This window comes from Emydura macquarii, unplaced genomic scaffold (genome assembly GCF_026122565.2).
Source record: "Emydura macquarii macquarii isolate MOO-44397 ecotype Brisbane River unplaced genomic scaffold, CSIRO-AGI_Emac_v2 contig_1477, whole genome shotgun sequence".
In the NCBI taxonomy this organism is placed as follows: Eukaryota; Metazoa; Chordata; order Testudines; family Chelidae; genus Emydura; species Emydura macquarii.
Window position 1 is genome coordinate 2,885,221 of NW_027131614.1, and position 19,961 is coordinate 2,905,181.

The following is a 19,961-nucleotide window of genomic DNA, read 5'->3' on the forward strand; positions in this document are numbered from 1 at the left end:
ACCATCCTGATAAAAGCTGGGTTGATTTTCCTCTCTTCTCTCCACATCACATTAAAAGAACCAAGTAACTGGGTCCCCACCAAATCCTGCAGGTCAAGTTTGAGAGGGGGTCCCCACTTAATTCAAAGTTACATAATATGACGTCACAAACAGGATGTGATGAGAGAACAGAGAAACTAAGTATACAAGAGAAGGATGAATGTCCCTATAACAATAATGATGACAGAAGGTCCCAGATTTTTCAACATGTGGCATACCATCACAGGATAGCATTAACCAAATTACCACCACCTAAAGAAACTTTGTGTCATTTTCAGGACGGGTCTGAACGAAAGACATGGAGTATGTCCCTGACAACATTAGGTTTGTCATGTCTGATAAAAAATCATAAGGACTTTGACTGGGAAACTCTGCAGGATAAAACCCCACAATTAGTAAAGGTCAGGGTTAAAAAGGTGAGGGTGGATTCCGTGCATGATCAATTGAATCAGATTAAAAAAATTCTCACAAAAACATCCAAAAGACCAAAGGTTTCCTTGCACGAAGTGACGTTGTTTAAGACAGGGGATAACGTTGAGCCATTGATAACATCCTTAAGAGATGAACTAGATACGATTAAGCATCCCCACAAACTCGGTCCTCCAACCTGGGCTCCAGACAAAGTAAATCAAACACTCTGGAGGCATTTAATGTTAGCATGGAACACCGTAACGCACTTGGAAGCCAAAACAGCTATGGCTGAGGGATTAGTACAAATAAACGAATCCTTAGGAAAGGAGGGAGAAATAGAGAAGGAGGGAAAAGTTACTTTACCCATCACACCCACGGTTCCCTTTCCACCGCCTGCCGTCTATCCATGGGAAGAGTTAAAAGATATGGGAAAAGAGGACGATAAAATACCACAGGCACTTCCAATCGCCGTGACAAAAAGGGTAGTAAATCACACCACAAGACACACGATAGAAACTACCAACTATAGGGTCAGAACTAGGGCTGAAATGAAAATGCTCTTAGAAGATACAGCTAGAAGGATTGGGGAAGTGCCAGTGGTATGGACGGGCAGGTTAATTATGGAACATGGGCAGGAAACTGTAGATCGAATAGAGTCTAGGGAGCTGTTAAGGAATAGTAAATGGAGCTTGGGGTTAGCGACATCAGAATTGGTGGAAAATACTCCAGTGTGGCCAATTTCCTTATGTGCAATGGCCACGTTAGCCATTGGAAATAGTCTACAATCAATGGCCATGTCCCCAGGAAGTATTACCAGTGGGACAGAGCTAGTCTATGCTTGCGCTGGTCTGTCGTACATTACATGGAGGCCACAGCCTGGGCAGTTCGGACTGAACCAACAGGTGCAACACCCTCACCCATTTATATTTATATTAGATCCTACCCAAATCCCCGTAATGCTTTTTGGTGTAACAGGGGCAGAGGGTGTATTAAGGAAACCACAGCCTGAAGTTGTACTGTGGCTAAAGGCGAATCAAGGCCAACCGATTAGTACCCTGTATGACACCAGAAATCAAATCTCAGTAGAAATGAATAGGACAGCCAAGAGTGATAAGGATATGGAAGAGGGCCAAGGAAGAAAACCGCAGGAACCTACCAAGTATCAAAGGCCATTTTTTGGGTTCCTCTTAAAACAAGGAGTGGATAGGAAACAGCTAGAAAGAATGTCCTGTACGGTGCAGGAGAAGTTAGCGGAAGAAAAAGGATGGGTCAAATGGGGAGGAAACTAACCCTTTTAGGACATCCCACCAACCCCCATCAGAGTCAAAAAGCTAGTAGGGGCCAAATGTCATCTGGCCGCACCATGGGAAAGGAGATAATAGACCACATACTAATGTAATAATAATTGGAGAAGACGGTAAAGAGAAACGTTGTCGATTTTTGTTAGACACTGGGGCACAGGTTAGTGTGATAACCCCAGAAGTATCCCACAAAGTATGGGGTTCAAAGATTACATGAGACCCACCAAATGAATTTGGCCAAAGTAAATATGAAAACTGCAAAGGGGGAAGTGAGGAGTGTCACAGTAATGTTAGGGGATAGAAAATTATTAGGAATAGATCAAATTAGACAATTGGGATTAAAAGACCAGATAACCCAAGTATTAAAGGTGGAGGTGATGTTCGGGGAAATATATCAACCTACACTAATATCGACCCATCAAAATTGGAAGGTGGTAAAAATGCCAACAAAACCTGAGGGTAAAAAACCCATTAGGCAGTTATTGAGAAAATTGCAGGGTCAAAACAAACTAAAACAGGTTCTCAGTTCCAAGTATTTGTCACCCGCATGGGGCATTCCAAGGCCCGGGCACCCGGGAGAACCAAAAAAGTGGAGAATGGTAATTGATTATCAAAAGGCCAATGATCAAGTGGAAACGGTTCAGTGTGTTTCGAGAAGAGACAGGCTAGAGATAGAATGCATACTGGCAAGTAAAGATCTACAGTACACCTGTACTTTGGATCTAAAGGATATGTTTTATCAAATACCAATGAATGATCCGGAAGGTATTTTAAATTTTACATTTGAACTAATGTATAATTGGAAAGTTTAAAAATTCCCCTGCAATTATGAGTCAGTGGTTAGAAAAGGACTTGAGGGAAATAGAAAAAAGGAATAAGGGGCAATTCCGAGGGGTGACTGTACTTAATTATGTGGATGATGTTTTAATGGGGGGCGGGGGAGTGGAAGATGAAGTGAGAAAGGCCACGAAGGTAATAGTAGAAGAACTAACTAAGAGAGGATGGGAAATCAATCAAGATAAATCAGTGATAACGCCATCCACGGAGTTTAGTTTTCTGGGATGTAAAGTTAATCCAAATGAGATAGTGATAGCAACAGAAAAACATGATTGGAATAAATGGGTGGAAAAACCCACACGAACCAAAAAAGAGCTTCAGCAGTTGTTGGGGCAAATTAATTATCACAAACACATGCTGCCAGGGAGGGGAACCTAACTGGCAATTCTCCAACGCAAACTGAGACAGGGTCCAGAAAAACCCTGGATAGAGGTTCAGATGGAGGCACTGAATATGATTTTGAGCAAATTGAATAACCCAACACCACTGATAAGGATGAATCCACTGGAGCCGATTGATGTTACAGTTGATTATACTAGCACCCATTTGTTAGCTGAGGGGAAGCAAGGAGGGAAGCTGGTCTGCACCACATGTGAACTCTGGCTGACCATCAGCATAATTATGGGCCCTATAGTAAAATAATACATAACACCCACAAAGGTGCTTCAACCTAACCTGATGCACCACTTCTTGATACAAGGCAATATTCATTTGCTCCTTAGCGTCTCTGCCAACAAGGATGGTAATTAGTACATTAACAATTGGATTGAGTTCACTAACGTATTCCTCATAACTAAGGGAATAATTTTCAGATGACAGTGACCTTCATATACTGCTGATCTAGGCAGATTTGAACCAGCAACACAAAGCTGATAGGATTTATACCATAAGGCAAGGCAAGGCAAGGCAAGGCAAGGCAAACCTCCTAAGCCATCCAGTCCAAGCCCTCTTTTATTTGCTTGGTTGTTCCCTCTATATATGCCACTTATTTCCCAAACTAATACATGTAATTTGTGCACATACACTTAGTGTAAAGACTGTTCCACTTCAATCCTGAACTCAAATTCACTGGCATCACATACTTCTGTCCATTTTTTGGCAGTTTAGTCCATGTTTATTATTGTTCATGGTGTAAAAAAAAAACCCGAGAGTTGATGGGTTTTTTAAAAACTTTCTTAATTATGTTTGCCTTGGCTTTCTGTACTTCCTAATTCTGAAGAATTCAGATGCATTAAGAAAGCATTAAGCAGCCTTTGCAGCATATAAAAATCTAAAATTAGTTCATCACAATCAAATTCATTTTACAGTGAGAATAGGTCCAATTTCCTCAGTTGCTTTCTAATGGAGTGCCTTTGAGAAACAATACTAGCATTATCATAAAACTATAGACATGTGGGGCTGGAAGGGACATCAAGAATTCGTTAAATCCAGCCCCCTGTACCGAGGCAAGACCAAGTAAACCTAGATCATTATCAGTGACCTTTCTTTATTCTAATGTATTTCTTCTATCTTTAGAGGCAGTTAACTGCTTTACATTTTTCAGTGGAGCTGTGCTGCTGCAAAAAACTTGCATTTGTGGTTTTCATAATATTGGTAACATATTTTGCAAGGCCAGAATGACACTGCATTTTTCCATTTATCTGGCATGACGTCACCATCGCTATCACCTTATTTTGCATTCCACTGCAGCTGTCAGCTGAAAGCAAAAGTACGCTTCAAGAATCCCTTCAAAGCCATTCAGAGTCTGATAGTTATTGTTCTTTATACTGCAGACACAATTTTACTTTGGGTGTTATTTTCCAAATCTTTTATTTGTCTATTTTAAAATAGGTTGCTAATCACAGACCCTGTGTGTGAGTAATGTCATCCTCACCTAAGAAGGTACTATCATTTGTTTCATGTACTGCATAAAGGACCGATCCTTTGAAGCACTGGGTGCCCCCAACTCCCTGTGAAGACAATGCGATATCAGGATTTTCAGCACTTAGTAGGTTTGGGATACTAGTTTGTAATCCACTAATCCAGGGGTGTCAAACTCGCTGATGGTGACGGGCCAAATTCTCATAAACTGCACTTCACAGGGGCCATGCAATACCCTCTGCTGAAAAATTCAGGCCATCTTCCCCTTTTTGGCGGTGCAGCATCAGCCCTTTTCGGCGGCGGGATTTCGCAGGGGACCATGTTGCCGGACTGAGTGCATTGCCGCTTTAAGGGATTTCGCTGCGTCCGGCATCGACGCTTTAAGACATTTCATGGACTCTTAAACCGGCAGTGCCGTAGGCAGAGAAATCTCTTTAAGTGCCAATGCCCTCACTTTGGGCGGCAGCACATCTAAAAAAAAATGGCCGGACACGGGCCGGATCAAAAAGATTCATGGGCCGAATGCGGCCCGCGGGCCATATGTTTGACACCCCTGCACTAATCCATTTTTTTACCTCTGTCCTATAGCATCGCTCCTTCTTAAACAATAGCTTGCCTGGAAAACATTGGGAAATGTATTTTTCACTTCTACAACTATCTCCTCCAAGCATATTAAATGTATGCTCAGACAGTGATAACATTAAACATCATACCAGTTTTCACTATTTGAGTGGACCAATACTGGAACACTTAACCTGCTTGAGGACCCATGATTATTACTAATAGATCAAGAGGGATTTTTGAGTGCATGAGCTGTGAATCAGATGATATTTCTATTCCTTCAGTTTCTTTTAAACACGTTGATGGATAGATATGCTTGTGATGCTTGGGAATGCAGAGGGAAACTTTTGCCACTAATCTAACTGCCAGAATTCTGATGGGAGCAAAAATTACTTTCCAGTCTAATATCTCTGCTTCTTTTTGTTCTAGCTGCTGTTGGACCATTAACTCTCCTTTCTTTTTCTCTTACTCCTGTTCTTTCCCCACCCCAAACATTAATTATACTTTACCCTTGATGTATATGGTACTTTCTATTTTCAAAGTGCTTGCAACTAATTAAACCACATAACCACTTTGTAAAATAGTGCTGTAGATCAGCTATTTGCCTCCAGAAGGTTTTACTCCTGAAGTATTAGAATTCTACAAAACTGGAAATCAAATGGAAAATAAGACAACCAGGACTATAAGCCAGTCCTGTAACCCCTGGAAGTGGATCTCTCTCTCTCTCTCTCTTCTCCAGCAATTCTCTTTAGAAGGGTAACTTTCACCCCTGTGGGCAAGGGGTCAACACCAAGTCTATGCAACTCTTAAGTGGCCAGCACACTAATCTGAGTTCTTAAGTGGTGCACAGGCCTTTTACTGGGTGAGTTTCAGTCCATTGCGTGTAAGGGCTTTTCAATCTGGCCCACACACTTTTATATCCCCCTTAATAGATTGATTGGTCTTTCAGCACCAAGTCTTGGTTCCTTACTTGTCCTTGACCATATGTATGATGTCTGAACAGGGAATTTGCTCCCTGCTGCTGGAAATCTGGTAAGGCTTCTGCAACCATCAAACAATTAAAACCACTTATTATCTCACTTTTACAGGTGGGGAAAGTAAGTCAGAGAGGTTAAGCTACTTTCCCCTGAACCAGTCAGTTAGTTTGTGAGAACCAGGCTTAGAACTGAGCTATTCCTATCTCCAGGTCCTGTATTCATATCATTCAACTAAAGCATAATTAACAACCCAAAGACCTTTTGTGTTTGTTTGAGAAAAATCAACAACTTTGGACCTACATTTCTAAAAGCGACTAGTGAATTGGGATGTCTTTCTAGACCTTGTAAGTTGACTGCTGTTCAGAAAGTGCTGAACACCCACTCTGAAGAGCAGGCCCTTTTAAAGTTGTCTGAATTGGGCACTCCAAATTATTAGCTACTACTGAAAATTTAGGAGTAAAATGTTCAAAAGGACTTAAGTGACTTGGGAACCTAAGTGAAGACTGGCCAGAAAACAATAATTTTGTTTCATGAAAATAATTCTGAGGTTTTGGAATTTGTTTTTGTTCTGCATTAGCATGAAACCAAAATCTTTAAAAATGTTTTGTGAATAAAACAGAAAAAGAGAGAAACACAACTCACAATAGCCAATACTGAGAATTGGCTATCCTGGGGAGGGTCTCACTCTCTTTCTTGCTCTCAGATTTTGACCAGAAATTCCATCCTGGCCCCAAGAAACATTTCCAGATGAATATTTTGTTGAAAACAGATATGGTGCCTAGAAAAGTTTTGGTTTAAACTAATCAATATTTTTTTCAAACAAAAAAGTATTTAGTTGAAAAATTCCTGACCAGCTCTACCTAAGACCATTTTTAATTGTGTCTTAGGCCCTTAGGGTTAGAGTCACAAGGGAGTCTTAGGTGCCTAGTTGTCATTTTAGTTGCCTATGTGGAAAATTTAGACTATCAAGACTCCTGCTCAGCCACGACCTAGCCCTTTTGGTGCCTATATTTCTACTGGTAAAATCCCCGAGGTACCTCAATTTCTGCTGGTTGGTGTGTGCACAGCTGCCTCAATCCTGATATCACTGAGCATCCCAGCTCCTTACTCACATCTAAGCCTTGGTGGGATCCACATATTAGGATCCTATCTTGTCTGCAAGGTCTAACCTTGTCCACATGCTCAAAGCATGCCTTAGAGCATGTCTGCTGGATTAGATCCTGCATAAAAGACAAGTGATGGTGGCCCTCATCCCCTCACTCCTAATAGCCCAATGGTTAGCCCGTTCATCTATGATGTGGGAGATCCAGGTTCAAAATACCCATCTCCCTGATGTAGAGCAGGGACTTTGAGGTCTGCTATGTATTAAGTGAGTGCTGTAATGCCTGGACTTTTGGGTATTCTGGGATGGGTCTCTCTCATTCTCTCCTACTGAAGTTTATTCCACTTTGTATAAAATATTTAAGCAATCATTGGAACAGGAACTTGAAACAGGTCTCCCACATCTCATTATGGAGTGCTCTAACCCCTAGGCTATATCAATCTCTCTCAGCTCCAATGAATATTTCATAACTTTGCTATTCTAGCCTTCTCTAAATACATGCACATGCTTCATTTATATCACTGAGCTGGCTATGACATACTTATCTCTTTTCCAGGAAACTGTTACATCTGTTTTGTTACCAATTTTAATGATATCAGCAAGCCATGTTAGAACTAACAGGATGGCATTCTTTCTTGTATGGAGATGTCATCAAAAGTATAGATAGTGGTTAACAACCAACATGTTTCTGTCTATAAAGAGATAGCAGGAAAACGTTCAAGATAGCGTTTCCATCATCAGATTGAGTTAATATATTTTAGAAGCAGAAGTCTTTAAAAGAATCATGGACAATTTTAATGGGGTTAAGGGTCTCATTGCTTTTAAAAGCTTTACAGACACCTTAATGTCATTTTTCATTTGTGATACATTATGTTCTTGTAGTAAGATGGAAGTTAACACTAAGGCCTTCGGAAAGACATTTCATTTCACTCTGAGGCAAGACATTTCTTTCCTAAATGGTGTCATTTGTTTTCATTTTGAACATATATTTATTGGTTTCTCATAAATAAATTTTGTGTAGGATGGTCTCCTTTTAAGAATATTAACACATTTTCTTTGGAAATTTAGTTATTTGTACTTCCACCCATTCCCACTGTCTACCACCTAAAAAAAGTTCTCTCTATAGACTTTCGAGTTTCTCTACATTAAATAATAAAGTTATTATTTGAAACTATTAAAATTGTTTCAAGGAGTAACCCTTAAGAGCTTTTTAAAAAAACCACAAATCTGGTTGTAATTTAATTTTGAATTCTTAGTAACTATAGGATCATAGTCTATTTCAATGAAAAACGATGGGAAAAGGAATGCAAAATCATAATTTCTATTATTTATTTATGTTTAGTAATTCTACTGCTCCTCCATAGACACTGGAAATATTAAAATGTGTCCGACATCTATTTGCTTTCTGCAATACCGAATTGGCACTTTGGAAAACAACAGACTTCAGACACTTTACGTGCAAAACTTCAGTAATGTGGCATTTAGGTTGTAAATGCTTAACAGTGCTTTGTACTTCTGCCCAATCTGATCCTTGCCTTATGGAGACCCCACGGGAGAACACAGCATCTTATCCCTCCCTCAGACTCCTTGGCCATTCTGTAGCAACTCCCTAGACCAATGGGGATGCTCACACAGAGCCCTTTGGAGTGTACTAATAGGAGCCCTAATTTGGAGCTGAGATGAGTCCATGGGGAAAAGCAGCTCTTGCTAGGGATGGGGAAGATGCTGTGGAGTTTGCATTGTCTCTTGGTATTCCTAAAAGGAAGAGAAGAGAGGTCTCTAAGGGAAAGTGTCCACTTAACTCTGTTCTCCTGATGTGAAATTCCCATTTCAAAAGCAAAATGAATGTTGTTCTAGAATAAAATTGAATTTTTATGAAATTACAGTATGTGCAAACAATTTAAACAACCACATCAGGATGGCTATTTATAGTTGTTTGCATGTTGTTGGGTGCACTCTAATGAATAGTACATAAACTCATATGATAACAGGAGGCTTGAGGTCTCTCAAATATATACCACTGTAGATTTTGAGATGCAGAGAGAGACCATTAAGAAAAGAGACAAGGATTTAGTTACAGCTGTATACATGTTTTCCTGTAAACAAGAGAAGCAGCACTCAGGCTAATCCCCACAAATACAGATTCATAGCTGCTTCCTAGCACAAGGAACTGAAAAAAGGGCTAAGAAACATCTACTAACATGGGCTCCAGCTGTGATTCCATATTCAGGAGTACAGGTGTTGTGTCATGCAGAAAGCATCTACTAGGCCAGCTGTTGCTGCCATTTGGGTGTGAGCTATTGCTCACAAGTACTTGCCCACAGCAGTTATATTTGTTCATTTATGGAAAACGATATGGGACTGATTGCCAAGACTAGATACAGTTCTTACATTCAAGATTTGGGTGACTTCAAGTGAACCATCCCAGGTGTTAGTGACTACAGTGGGCTGAACTGATGCCAGGATATATTTGTTGTGGAGTGCACAGATTTACTGAGTGGGACAGAAAGGAAAGTAAAGGTAACGTTTTTTATATTGGTGAAGGTATATCACTTGTTCTACCCAAATGAGATACCTACTGGGGGAAATATCAAGAGACAACAGACAAGACTGTAGCTGGTTTGGGTTGTTGAAAAATAAATTGAATTCTAAAATTAATAGTTACCAAGCAATGGTTTGCTTTTTGGATAAGAGGATTCCACTAAATGTGGGATCTGATTTTTCTGAGGTGCTGAGCACCTGCAGTTCCCATTGAGTTCAGCTGGAAGTGTGAGTGGCCAACATTTCTGAAAACCAGGCATTTACTATGTTATTTCTATTCCCAGTATCATATAAGGAAAATGAGATTTTTGGGGCGGATGGGACCTCATCAACAATATCCAAGTATCACATGTCTTACAGAGTGCTTGAGAGAGTTACCTGCTTTTTGGAAAAGCCCTACAGACTGATAACCAATAGGATTTTTGTAAAAGGTATGTCAATGAAAATACTCTAAAAACCTATAGGGACAGATCTTTTGGAAATACTGCAGAAGTTTCCTCTTCAAAAATGCCTTTCCTCCGTAAAAGTGACTCTCACAACACTGACACCCCTTTTACCCCCAGAATCCAACCAACTCAAACCTAAAACAAGTCAACTTTAAAAAGCCTCAAGAACCCATTAAAAGAGATCAATAAAATTAGAAAAACCTGACCCATGCAGAACTTTTACATCAAAAAGGAAGAAGTGCCATTACCTCCATGGAGTCCACTAGAGACTTCATTAACGCTCTTTATTTTCAATGGAAGGTGCTTAGATGGTATGTTGATGGTTGGCAATCTAAAACAGAAAATACTTTTCAGGGGCATTTCTAGGTGCTAATGCAGTGTAGTACTGTCACATGGGGATCAACAGAAAGCAGAATATTTCCTTGATGCAGAGGGATCTCTGACACTACTACAATCCTTCATCAGATGCAGCATACTCATCTCTATATGCTGGTCTTACACATGGGCTAATAAAGGAAGGAAGAGAGGCAGTGGTAGATAGAGGAACTTCAGTTCTTTTTGGTCATGCACAAGGAGGGAGGAGAGAGACTCCAGCTGGGAATTTGTCTAAAGGCCAGCCAGAATCTGGCCCTGCATGAAAAAGGATTTCTCAACATTTTTACTCTAATTATGTATGGTCAAGGAGTTGCAATTTTGGCATGGATGTTCCTCCTTGGATGGAACTTGGTATATAGAGTATCCGGTGAAGAGCCAATAGTTTGTAATTTTGGAAGCGAAAAAAATAGTCAAGAAAATCAACTCTGTAGTTCTATGGACAGATTTAAATGTTTTAGTTCGAAGAGAGAAGAATGAACATAAACAACAATGGGCATATTATGAATGGAAATTGCAGTAGAATTTGGGGAAAATGAAACAAATAAATCTTTTTTATTTTTAACTAAGGGCAAACTTTCAGATTTTTTTTCTGCTGAAGGCAAAGTGAAAATAATGGGGGATGAAGGAAAACAGATTTAATAAAATCATAGAAATATATGGCTGGAAAGGACCTTGAGAAGTCACCAACTCCACTGAGGCAGGATTAAGTAAACTGAGGCAGGATCAAGTAAACTTAGATCATCTTTGACAGGTGTTTGTCCAACCTCCAATGACAGGATCTCCACAACATTCCACAACCTGCCTCATATGATACTGGGAAAAGAAATAACATGATAAGTACCTGATTTTCAGAAATGGCCACTCACTCATCCAGCTGAACTCAATGAGAGCTGCAAGTGCTCAGCATCTCATAAAAATTAGATCAGACATTCAGTGTAGTCCCATTATCCAAAAAGCAAATAATTGCTTGTTAACTATTAATTTTAGAATTCAATTTATTTTTCAGCAATCCAAACCAGTTACATTGTTGTCTATTCCAGAGCTTAACAACCCTTAGGGTTAGAAAAGTTTTAACCTAATATCTAACCTAAATCTCCCTGTGACTGACAGAGTGCACCTGTGTATTTACATTCTACACACCTTTGTAATAATCACAAAATGTGCCTTGCTGGTCAATAATATGGTAAAATGTGTGTACCAGCATAATATGTAAAGGTATGAATTTCCCCTGAGTGATGTTGGTGGCACATGTTCAAACCCATGTAGCTCCAATTACACAGAACTGGTCAAACAGGCCTACCTGAAACAAAGGAATGTGTGTTTTTCTCAGTTACATATAAGTAGTAAACAAGATCCTTGAGACAGCAAGAAGAAGACAAGGCAAATCTGCTTCTTAGCAAAAACAGCATGGAACCTCTACCACCACTAGAATCCTTGTCCCTCTCCTCACACTTGGAATGAACTTTATCTAGGGGTAATCCTCAGGAAAATGAATTTCAAAGGGTGACTGAACTATAAAAGTGAGGAGCTAAAACGCGCCAAGTTATCTTTATTTATCCATCTCTCTCTTCTCTGCCTATGAAGATAAAAGAAACAGTCGATCGACTTTGGTCAGCCCTGTTGCTTGGAGCATATTGTATGAACTTTATGAAACTAAGTCTAGTTTGTTAAATTTATCATTAGAAAGCTTTTTATCTTTATTTCTCTCGTAACCATTTCTGACTTTAATGCCTGGTGCTTATACTCACTTAAAACCTCTCTTTGTAGTTAAATAACCCCCCTTCCCTACTCAGTCACAATCTGATTCCTAATTTCCCTCTGCTCCAGGGGGAAGGTTGCTTTCAGGTCAGTGCAGTTGTGCTGGCCAGTACATGGGGATGAGCCAAAGACCTGCCTGTTCCACCCCCACCTGTGTAGATAGGGAAGTAATAGCCCTGGAGATGTTGCTCTCTCTCTCGTCCTCATGACGGGGTCGGCCAATGCAGGAAGCAAGGTGGTCATACTGTGCTCCTTAATTGCCTGTATGGGAATGTTAAGCAGGCCACAATATGGTCTTATGTTATGGATCATAATGATATTCTCTTCCAATTAAAAAAATCCACTCTGACACTAACAGCAGCCAGCTGCAAACAGGAAGTGGCAGACCCATGATCCCTCCAAAAAGAAAATAGAAGCAAAGCTTCCATGGACAAATGTTAATCCTGGAAATAGAATTCAACCCTTAAGTACATTGTCACAACGGGGTGCTATATTTAATACTACCCTACTACCCCACTACACTACCCTATATTTCCATCTATAATAATTGAAATTTACAGATAAGCTAAAAAAGAAAAATGCTGCTTGAGAACTTATTAGAGTCAAAATCCAGTGATTTAGACTTTTGAATTAAGCTAGTTACAAATGAACTAGTGATTGAATAGCAAAAACAGGTATGATTTGTTGATATAGGGATACTGATAGAATTTATAAATCTTTAAATGTTTTAATCTCAGTGTCTGCTATCATTGTCTGACCCTCTAACCCCCATAATTTCCTGCAGCTGTGAAAATTTAAAATCTATAAAAATAGGAAAAAAATCTTTAAAAAACATTAATATTATCCATCAAAATTATAAAAAATCCCATAAAAATCAAATTCTGCCAAACCTACATATATGGTATCTTCTACTAAGCAGAAGCTGTACAGGTTGGTTTCAACATTTTTAGTAGAATATTTATAATACAAATATTAGGACTGTGTTTTAGGGGAAAGATTTACATGTTCTGTGGTAGAGAGTAAATCCTCCAGAAGTGTAGAGAGCCCAAACTTTCTGTCCACTCTAGATGGCAGTGTTTGGTTTCCTGTGACTAACTTCCTGCTGTGCTAGAAACAAAGAAGTTCAGTGCTGGGCAGTCATACCTATAGAACATGTTAGCTCATTGCTGCACATAGTTTCTGTTCATATTCTGTTCATAATTAAGGTTTATCTTGACACCGTTCTGCTGATTAGCAGGATACTACCTGGTACTGGCAGTGGAAGGCACAGCGTGCTGGCAGGCTTAGTGAGAGAGGTGACATTGAAATGGCTGCTAAGGATCCTGTGCAACTTCATATAACTCTAGCACCAGCCCTAAAAGGTTCAAACAACATTTCCAACTTTATATGAAAGCCACAGGGGCAAATAAACTGGAGGATGAGCAAAAGGTTGCTCTGCTCTTAATAGGGGAAGGCACAGGAGCCCCAAGTGTATATAATGCATTCAATGCAGATGGTGGTGGGGAAAGAGAGGAAAGTGTTGCAGAAATAATGAAAATGTTTGAGGATCATTGCCCACATTCTGGTCACTGGCAGTATGGACCTAAGGGGTTAAACGAAAACATAGATGCAACATTTCCACTTCCCACAACAAGTGAACTATCGTCTGATAAGGCAGGAGCCAAATTCTTCAGCAAGTTAGATTCATCTTTGGGATTTTGGCAGAGAGCTCCAACATCTGCACTTTCAACACACTATTGGTGGATACTGATTCCTAAGACTGCCTTTCACAGTATGTTCTGCTCTGGAAGTATTTCACCATACAATTAGCCAGGTACGAAAAGGTCGAGCAGATATGAAAATGTGCATTGATGACATAAAAATTTGGGGCAGCACTGCCACTGAACATCAGGAGCAACCGAGGAGAGTGCTGTAAATTGCAAGAGCTAATATCCTTCAATGGAATAAAACCAAATGTCAATTTCAAATGAGAGAAATAAGGTACATGGGAGAGAGACTGACCTGAAAGGGATTCTTTTCTGAAGAATCAAAGATTCAGGCAATTCTGAACATAACTGAGACCTGAACATAAAAAGGGAATTCAAAGGCTGCTAGGAATGCTGAATTATGTCAGCAAATTCATACCTAATTATACAGCTCACACAATTCACCAAAGAGATCTCCTTCAGAAGGTCACTGAATAGGCATGGATGCAGAGCATAAAAAAGAGTTAAGTGATTTTAAGCACATTCTGACATCTGCTCCAGTGCTGCAGTTTTTTGGCCCACTGCAAAATACCTGATTCTCCACAGATGCCTCCAAAGGAGGGCTGGGAGCAGTACTGTTACAGTGTAATGGAAAGGATTCCTTGTTAGTCTCATAAACATACAGAGCTATGAACAGCTGCAGAGAAGATGTACACGTAAGCTGAAAAAAAGAGACTAAGTTTGGTGTATGAAAGAACAAGATTTTACAACTTTCTCTTGGTCGTAGCTTCAAAGCAGAAACTGATCTCAAACTCAGCTGAACAGAGTAGTAGGAAGTTTTATTACCTTAACTGTATGTAGTTTCTGTTCATAATACAGGATTTATCTTGATACCAGCCTTACTTTTCAGTAAGATAATACATATATTATGGTTTACTTGGTTTCCCCTCTAGTACTCTGTGTTCATTGTTTCTTAGTAACTGCTACATCAGATGTGCTTAGATCACAAAGAAAGAAAAGATTGTGGGCAAGCTCAATTTAGAATCTGACACTGTATTTTATGTCATCACTAGCAATAAGAATGCTACAAAAATAGAATCCAGCTCTCTCTCACCTAGCTGGGTTGGTTCTGCAATGCTGACAGGAATAAGTAGCAGGGCAAGCTTATTTTTATTACAGAACTGAGCAAATAAGTGTCAGTGACTGGGATGTAGGAAGTCATGCCTAGTGGTTAGAGCAGGAGTTAGCCTAGTGGTTAGAGCAATAGTCAGGCATTGGGGCCCAGGATCAGAAACAGGATCAAAGGCCAGATGCCAGAGCCAAGCCTTGGAGCCAAAGGCAGGAATCAGAGTTGATGGCCTGGGCAGGATTACCTGCAGTGGGGCAGAGCTGGAATGAGGCAGCAGGCACTCTGGCAGCCATAAGCAAATGTTTTGAGCAGCCACTGAACTGCTGCTGCTGCTGGGCTTAAGAGCTGGTCAGCTGGCTCTTCCAACCAATCAGGCAGTGTAGCCAATCAGATAGCCCATTACAGATCTGCTGCTTGCATTAGGTTGTCCTGGCTCTATTGCAGCAGGCCCTGATTCCTGACACTAAGACACTGGTGGTGAAATCCTGGCCCCGCTGATGTCAATGGGTGTTTTGTCATCAACTTAAAATAAAACTAGAATTTCACCCAGGAAGTAGATCTGTAGAGTAAACAGGTAGTGTTTCTACATAGTCATTTTTCTGATAATAGCCCCTTTTTAAGTCTAAAAGAGCAAGATGATGCTCAGTTTTTCTTCCATCTGCGACGAGTTCTATAGAAAAAACAAAGAAAATGCCTTCTTCCATTGCCTTTTACATAATTGTCCAAACAATCTGCATCGATCTTTCATGCATAACATCAGATCACGCATCCCCCAGATTTCAGTTAAACACATACATTCCCCATTACTTTGGACAATCTCTAACCCTTCAGCTAGTAAATGATACATAGTTAATAGCTATTCCAGATGGTTTTAGTCATCTAGTGAAAACACTAGAAACTTTTTATTATCATCTGGGTAATTTTGCCTCACCCCTACTTTTTTTTAAGAGTTCATGGTATTTAGAGAAACAGTCAACTGTTACAGAAAGGCTCCCTGTACAAATTAAAGCAGATTGTACCTATATTTTTTTCCACCACAGATATTGAATCTTTCGTGGCCTCAGACACTTTCTATACCTAACTAAATCACAAGTTTTACATGTTTCTGCAATAATTTGAATGTCACTCATAGGACACACCATGCAAATGACTGCTCAAGCCCCAACTGCAGTCCTTCAGACATTCCTACAGCTGTTGTGCAGGTGTTTTAATATTTATTCCCTGGCTGCTCATGGAATAAACACTTTTTCAATCACTAACATTAAGCTATCCTCAAATAATCCCTCACAGGCCAAAATGATCATAGTCTCATCTACCTGTTCATATCTATGATGCTGGTCACTTCTTAGCATCTGTATAACTAAATGCACTGCATCACCTTTTTCTAGTTTCCTTCCTCAGAGTTTCTCTGATCTTTGTGTCAAGTGTTTGTAACCCACACTAAAACCATTTGGCTTTATGTCTCCCTCTAGTGGCTAGACCATGCATAGCTGTTCCAACCAGGGACCATTACATATCTTCATTGTCCCTATCAAATAAACTACTCTTTCCCCAGTCATTGTCTCTAGTACTTGATCAAGAGAATCTACAACTGGTCTGGATAAAGTATAATCTAAAGGCAATTCTTTACCCAGAGTAAATGTTATTTTTTGGTCATAGTTTTGTGCTTCAAACTCATATTAATTAAACTTTTTAGCAATCTAAGATGTTACCCAGGGTTCTGTCAACCCAAAACTCTTGGTAACTACTCTGTGTGAGGTGGTGTCAAGAAATAAATGAAATGGAGACATGGCTGTCCAGCCGATTGATGGACTGGTAGAAACAGTGTAACACAAGAGTTCTCTTACTTTAAAGCTATACTTTATTTAGGCTCAAACACATACACATCCTCAACAGATTTGTAAAACGCCTCAACCTCCAATAATTACTGAAGTTTGGGGCAGCTTTTGAGTGGAAACAGCGATGGCTTTCTGACTGGCCTTATCTTCCAGCTGTCATTGGAGGATCTCAAATCTGTGTCCAAGAAGAAATCCCCAAAGAGTCCAAACCTCTCCCCTCTATTTATCCTTGTTAGTAGACAATAACACATCAAAAAAAACCAAAACAAAAAAAAACAACACAATCTTGTTGGGCCCGACAGTTTCAAAAGCTAGACCTAAGGTCACCAAAGTATTAATTAATTAGATGTGTTCAGGCAGAATCTGCATGTCTTGGGTCCTGGACAAACATCTTCAAGAGGGCATGCATAGATAAGCTTCTTGGTCTTTTCCTGAAACACAGATCCCAGCATGTCCACCAGAGCATCAGGGACGGGTGCAGGGTCAGGCAAAGGTTGAGCAAGAAGCCCCCCCTCCCTTCCTGGCTTAGTCATGCCAAGGCTGCACAGGCTTGAAGAAAGGCCTACCGATTTTGGCTGCTGTTAACAAGTATGATAATCAGTATTACACTATCACATGGTCCCTGGCCCTTTTACAGGTCTATCAAAATCTTTCCATACATAAGTCATTGCTAATAACTTTTGTTTCTATAAGTGCATATTTCTGATCAGTAGACTTAAAGCTCTAAATGCATATTGAGCATCAGATTTGCATAAGGCAGTCCCTTGATCATTACTGGAAGAAGTTGGTTAAAATATTATTGAACTGGTAAATTATTGAAGGTATGTCCTTCACACATGCAGTTGCAATACTTTGCTTCTGTGTAAATAGATGTAGTGATTCCATGCTCATTGAGAATGAATTGGTGGATTAGACATGATCATATCTAGCATTCACAATAGAGCCTTTTTATATGCAGGAGCCAACATTTGAGTTGTAGCTCTAACCTTCATTTTATCATGTCCAATCCTTTGTGAAGTAAATATATCGGCCATGTGCTTTTCCTCAGTTACTTTGTACACGTATCCTCTATATTAAATTTAATGCTTTCATTTCTTGTTTTCCGCATTACATTTCTTAGGGTGCCATCATGCTTAGTCTCATAAGCTGCAACAGTAATCATGTCATCAGCAATTGTATATATTCAAGGAATAACATCACATGTTTCATTTGTGTTTTGTTGGTATAGACCACTGGCGTACTTATTCCCAAATGGTAATCTGCTGGATTGGTAGCATACCTGTTTGGCATTCTATGTACATAACAGGGAGGAGTCTTTAATCATTTTCACTTGTTGGTATCCATCTTTTGCACCTAGAATAATAAAAATATGTCTCCCTGCCAGTGCTGAAGCCTAGTGCTGCTTCTGAATGAATTTAGTTTTCCGGTGCCCCATTTTCTATGTTGCAACCAAATTACTGAATTATTCAACGGGAACATTCACTTTCTTAAAAATGACCAGTGGAAAAAAAATAAATTGTGTTGCTCTCCTTTTCCACTTCGTTATAATTATATAGAGAGAAGGCCTGAAAGGTTTAAATAATGTAAAGGGGAAGCAGTAGCTCTTGAGATTTTGAGCATAAAAATATCAGGAATGTCTAATCTTGTTTTTCCTGCTTTTCTTAAAGGTCTCAGCCATTTTGTCACAGTTTGGAAGCTTTCTAGCCTTTAACTGAAGGAACTAGGATAATGAATCTTTGACAAGAACTTTTCTTCCAGTTGTTTGATAGGCATTAGTGTTAAACAGGTGTCATCAAAAACAAACAGGGAGGTTTAAAACAACAGTCTGAGTAAAAAATGCTTCCCCTTATAGATTAATCAGGTTTCACTTGCTTGGGATCACATGACTGGTGCCATCTAACAACTAGGGTGTGGCTAGACCTGTGCCAGAAGCTGGGACTGGACTTTCAGGGGTTACCACTCTATCTTTCTCCCCTGGGTGTCTTTCATGTGACTTATGACGTAAGAAAGATTCTGATTTCTGTATAACCATAGTTTGGCTTCTCCATCCGTCATACCATAAGATTTGCTCACTTTAAGTTGGTAGAATGCCAAGTATTTTGGCATGCTACCTTCGCCTCAAATCAGGATTCCCTTCTACACATGTACAGACCTATAAAGGTCATCCAACAAATATGTTGATTGAAAGCTTGAGGCTGCACTTACTTTGCTGGCCACATCCTGTTTTGTGCTGTTAGTGCAGCCTACTTTTCCACTTTCCTTTTCTTTTCTTTCCTAATGACTGGGCCTGTCTTAGGTTGCCTCTGTTTTTCAAGGATTTTACACATTGTTAGCTCACCAGTCCTTGAGGGAGGATATTCCATCCATATGGTTATGATTCATTCCAGGTTTTATTTATAATTTGTTTAACTAACTTATAGTTTATTTAACAAGTTCATTTCAATTTTCATTTTCTCTTGAACCCTTTGAAATCTAAAATACATTATTTTGATCCAACAACACATTGAAAGCATAATTAATACATAAACAATTTGTTTACTACATAATACAACTATAGGATGTAACAACAAATTGAAAATTCCCTTTGTGGTAGGTGACAAATCTCAAAATTAATTCCCACCAAATATGCTGTCCAACATTTTTAATAATTTCACCTTGTTTTATAATTTTTCCATTAGCAATATTCATTTTTACTTTAATATCCCCTACTTTATGTTCTAATCCCACATTAAGTCATGTAACATATGTCGTATTTTCCTAATGAGCTAGGACTTGGACAGACAATCCCACATCCACCCTTTCAAGATATTCTGAAATTGTAATGCCATTTCATAATGCAATGATAGGTACACTATCTTTTTGGTCTCCTACTTTCTTGGATACTTTGGTTAGTACACCAGGTACCTGCTATCACACTTCTCACAAAAGTAGTATTTTGAGTTTCAGTTTCAACATCTCTAACATGAAAACATATTTTACCATCTCCCAAATAGTTGAAATGTTTATCTGTTTTGGTGCAATAATCAGTTCACAATTCTCTTGTTGGTTATTACATTTTGGTTTGACAAATTTATCCATTTTGGAGGTGAGACCATACATTA

General features: G+C 39.4%; 1 pseudogene; it reads left to right on the top strand.

The window, feature by feature from the left end:
* Window positions 1-2,347: 2,347 nt before the first annotated feature.
* Window positions 2,348-19,961, top strand: part of LOC137156643 (branched-chain-amino-acid aminotransferase, cytosolic-like) — a 35,055-nt pseudogene continuing 17,441 nt past the window's right edge.